Raw genomic sequence first — 4,925 nt, 5'->3', positions numbered from 1 at the left:
CGTCCCAGTGTCCCAGGGAGCGGGAGCCCCCCATCCTGCAAGCCAGCCGAGGGTCCGTGCGCTGGGGAAGGGTGTCCGCCGGGGCCCAGGGAGGCTCTCCCCGGCCTGGCTAGGGTTCTGAAGCTGGGACCGGGCCCGGGGCTCGTGCTCCGTCCGGCGGGCCCCGGGGTGCGTGAGCCCCCCTTCCTGCAAGACAGTCGAGGGTCTGGGTGCTGGAGACAGGGGTCCACCGGGGCCCAGGGAGGCTCTCTCCGGCCTGGCTGCTATCAGAAGCAGGGACCGGGCCGGTGTGCAGGAGTGGCTGGCTTTATCTGCTACGCTGACGGAGCGTAGTTTTCTGCCCACCCCTAGTTAGAATGCACTTTTTTTTTTATGACCCATACCGTTTACTTTTATGGTCTATGTGCATTGAACATTTTAAATATTATTGTGTTGCCTGCAGAAGCCGCAGAAAAACATTTCTAGTGTTTAGCTTAGAAAGCTTTATTAAACAGGTAAAAATAAACAAGGTACACAATTATAGTAAAGAGCAAAAAAAAAAATACAAATCCAGAGGATAGCAAAGCATATCAATAGAAAACAAAGGATGAAAAACCTAATACATCATACATTGTCAGGGTCAAATACCAATGTTAAAAATGAAGTACAAACAAAGAGTACCATAATAAATTAGTATTTTTGCTTTTGAATTTTAAAGATCAAAGAAGGGGAGAGAAAAAGAAAAGGAGGAGGAAAAAAAAGAGAAGAAAAGAGGAGAAAGGAAAAGGAAGAGAGAATATAAAAGCAAAAAGGTATCGGCAACCTTATCATATAATCTAGTACAACTTACCAATGACAGAAAATATAGAATCGCAAATAGCAATATATATCTATAAAACATGAACATTATAAAAAAGGAATAAACGCAGCACTCATGGCGGCTGAAAAGGAATATGCTACTTACCAGTATGCATCTGTTCTTGGCATGTAGAGCTGCAGATCTATACACTTTTGCATAGATCGCCATCTGGTGTTGGGCCCGGATGTTTGCAGTTTGTTTTTCTTCTTGGACAGTCTTTGGAAGTCACGAGTTCGGTGACTCCTCCTTCGGTCCGTACTGCGCATGGGCTTCGGCTCCATCCTCAGATTGTTTTTCGCCAGCAGGGAAAAGATGGAGCTTAGTGATAATAGTAAGAAACCCATGTGTGTTGTATCTAAATAAGATAGACTGGAACGGATACAGGTAGCCGGGGAGGCGGGTGGGCGTGTATAGATCTGCAGCTCTACATGCCAAGAACAGATGCATACTGGTAAGTAGCATATTCCGTTCGAGGCATATGAGCTGCAGATTATACACTTTTGCATTGATTATATAGCAGTACCCAGCCCTAGCGGCGACCACCGGTATCCGTTGCAGTGGTTTGAAATAGTGTCTTTAGTACAGCCTGGCCCACACTAGCTTGTTGCTTGGAGTGCACATCTACACAGTAATGTTTTGTGAAGGTGTGCGGTGTTGACCATGTGGCTGCTTTGCAGATGTCATCTAAGGGTATGTTCCCTAGAAAAGCCATAGAAGCCCCTATCTTTCTTGTAGAGTGGGCTTTAGGTGAAACAGATAATGTTCTTTTTGCTTTGTGATAGCAAATTTGTATGCACTTTACAATCCACCTAGCTAACCCTGATTTAGAGATGGGGTTGCCTTTATGTGGTGGAGAGAAGGAGACAAACAACTGTTTAGTCTTTCTGAAAGGTTGCGTTCTTTGTATGTAGTACAGTAAAGCCCTTTTAACATCAAGTGTATGTAGAGCCCTTTCCGCAACAGATTGAGGTTGCGAGAAAAAAAACGGTAATTCCACCAATTGATTGAGATGGAAGGGGGAAATGGCCTTGGGCAGAAATTTTGGATTTGTGCGAAGTATCACCTTGCTGTGATGTATCTGTAAAAAGGGTTCTTGTATAGTGAACGCTTGTATCTCACTAACCCTTCTAAGGGAAGTGATAGCTACGAGTTAAGCTGTTTTCCAAGTGAGGAACTGTAGCTCACATTTATGCATTGGTTCGAAAGGCGGACCCATTAGCCTTGTAAGAACTACGTTTAGATTCCATACAGGGGAAGGTGGTGCCCTGGGTGGAATTACTCGTTTAAGGCCTTCCATAAAGGCTTTAATAGCAGGCACTCTGAACAGTGATAAATGCTGTCTGTTTTGTAGGTAAGCAGCAATTGCTGCTAGGTGTAGACGTATGGATGAATATGCCAGGTTACACCTTTGAAGATGGAGCAGATAGCATATGATGTGCTCTATAGATGCATCTAAAGGGTTAATTGTATTGTTACGGCAGTAAACAACAAATCTCTTCCACTTTGCGGCATAGCATGCTCGAGTGGTAGGACGTCTGGCTTCCTTGATAATGTTCATGCAATCAGGGGGAAGATTAAGGTATCCAAATTCTAAGATTTCAGGAGCCAGATCGCAAGGTTGAGCTGAGCTGGGTCCGGGTGCCTGATTTCTCCATGGTTCTGGGTTAGGAGGCATGGGGACAGGTGCAGTTTTGGATGTGGTACCACCGATAGCTGTAGTAGTGTGGTGTACCACGGCTGCCTGGCCCATGTCGGAGCTACCAGAATGAGTGTGAGGGAGTGCTGTTGTAGCTTCCTTACCACTAATGGAATTAGCGGGAGAGGTGGAAAGGCGTATGCAAATTTGCCTGACCAGTTCATCCATATCGCATTGCCTTTGGACAATGGGTGTGGGTATCTGGCGGCGAAGCTTGGGCATTTTTTGTTTTCGTGGGTGGCGAAGAGGTCTATCTGAGGATGCCCCCACTTGTGGAAGAATGGGTGAAGAACTTGTGGATGCAGTTCCCATTCGTGCATTTGCTGCGTTTGTCTGCTGAGCAGATCTGCCATGGTGTTTTGTATGCCTGGGACGTGTTGTGCCAGGAGAAAGATTTTTTGTGGAATTGCCCATCTCCATATGCTCTGTGCTAAGCGGGAGAGCTGGGGAGAGTGTGTCCCCCCCTGTTTTTGAATATAATACATTGCTGTCATATTGTCTGTGCGAATTAGGACTGCTTTGGCTGAAATTTGTTTCTGAAACGATTTCAGGGCTAGAAAGATCGCCAATAACTCCAGATGGTTGATGTGGAGTAACCTCTGTTGTGGCGTCCATAGCCCTTGCACTGTGAGGTGTAGTAGATGCGCTCCCCAGCCGGAGAGCGATGCGTCCGTTGTTAGAATCACCTGAGGAACCGGGTCCAGGAACGGTCGCCCTTTGGAAAGGTTTGTGGTGTTCCACCACTGCAGAGATCGATATGTGCGGCCGTCCACCAACACCAGATCCGTCAGCTGACCCTGAGCCTGGTTCCACTGGCGTGCTAAGCACTCTTGGAGTGGACGCATGTGAAGTCTTGCATGAGTCACTATGAAAATGCAAGACGCCATCATCCCTATTAGTTTCATGAACACTCTTGCTGTTAGAGAGTGCTGAAGAAGGAACTTTTGGCGCAGGGCTTGCATGCTTGCGATCCTGGCTGAGTTGGGATAGGCTATAGCTTTTGAGGTGTCTATAGTGGCACCGAGGTATTGCTTTGTGTGAGACGGTATCAAGTGGGACTTTTGGTGATTTACCGTAAAGCATAGCTGGTGGAGTAGTTGTATGGTAGTGTTTGTATTTTGTACACACTGGTGGTAGGACGCGGCTTTTATGAGCCAGTCGTCCAGGTAGGGGAAGACGTGAATGTTTTGTCTTCGGAGGTGTGCTGCCACTACTGCCAGGCATTTGGTAAACACCCTGGGTGCGGTTGTCACCCCGAAGGGGAGAACCTTGAACTGATAATGTTGGCCGTCTACCACAAATCGGAGGTACTTTCTGTGAGCAGGGTGTATTGGGATATGAAAGTATGCGTCTTTCAGGTCCAGTGTAGTGAGAAAGTCGCCCTGACGGAGGAGTGGGAGAACTTGCTGAAGAGTTACCATATGAAAATGGTCTGAATGGATGTATGCATTTAGAGGCCGGAGGTCTAGAATGGGCCGTAGGGTCTCGTCTTTCTTCGGTATGAGAAAGTACAGAGAGTAGACCCCTAGATTTTGCTGATCGACGGGTACCTGCTCTATCGCGTGTTTTTGCTGGAGGGAGAGTACCTCTTGTTTCAGAAGTGTGGTATGTTCTTGTGACATCGCACGGTGTCTGGGTGGAATATTTGGGGGGGTAGAAGTTAGTTCGAGACAGTACCCTGACCGAATAATTTGGGTTACCCATTTGTCTGATGTTATGGCCTCCCAGGTTTGAAGGAAGTCTTGTAGTCTGCCCCCGACCGGAGTGGAATTGTCTGGGGGGAGCGGGGGAAAGTCATTGTGTGGGCGGTGTGGCAGAACGGGCGGTGTTGGTTTTGCCCCTGCCTTTATTATTGTTTCCTCGATATCCACCTCTTTGGTAGCCCTTTGAGAAGGTATTTTGAGGAGGGGACTTGTAGGAAGTGGAGGCGCTATCGAAAGAGTAACCTCTGCCAGAGCCTCGAAAGGAGGAACGGCGAAAGGAACGTCTAGGGGTTTGTGATTGCAGGGCTCCCATAGACTTCGCCGTGTCTGTATCCTTCTTCATTTTTTCCAGGGCTTCGTCTACTTTTGGGCCAAATAAGTGTTGTTGGTCAAAAGGGTGGTTTAAGATAGATGCTTGGACCTCTGGTTTATAGCCTGAAATTCTGAGCCAGGCGTGACGGCGAATCAGGACACTGGTGTTTATAGCCCTGGACGCCGTGTCTGCTGTGTCAAGTGCACATTTAATAGAGGTGTTGGTAATAATCTTTCCCTCTTGTATTAGCTCATGAGCTTTATTCTTATATTTCTCCGGGAGATGCTGCATGAGAGCCTCCAGCTCATCATAGTGTGCTCTATCGTACCTTGCTAGCAGCGCCTGTGTGTTGGTGATGCGCCACATATTGGCAGC

Source organism: Triturus cristatus, chromosome 1_1 (genome assembly GCF_964204655.1).
Source record: "Triturus cristatus chromosome 1_1, aTriCri1.1, whole genome shotgun sequence".
Lineage (NCBI taxonomy): Eukaryota > Metazoa > Chordata > Amphibia > Caudata > Salamandridae > Triturus > Triturus cristatus.
This window is presented reverse-complemented; position numbering follows the sequence as displayed.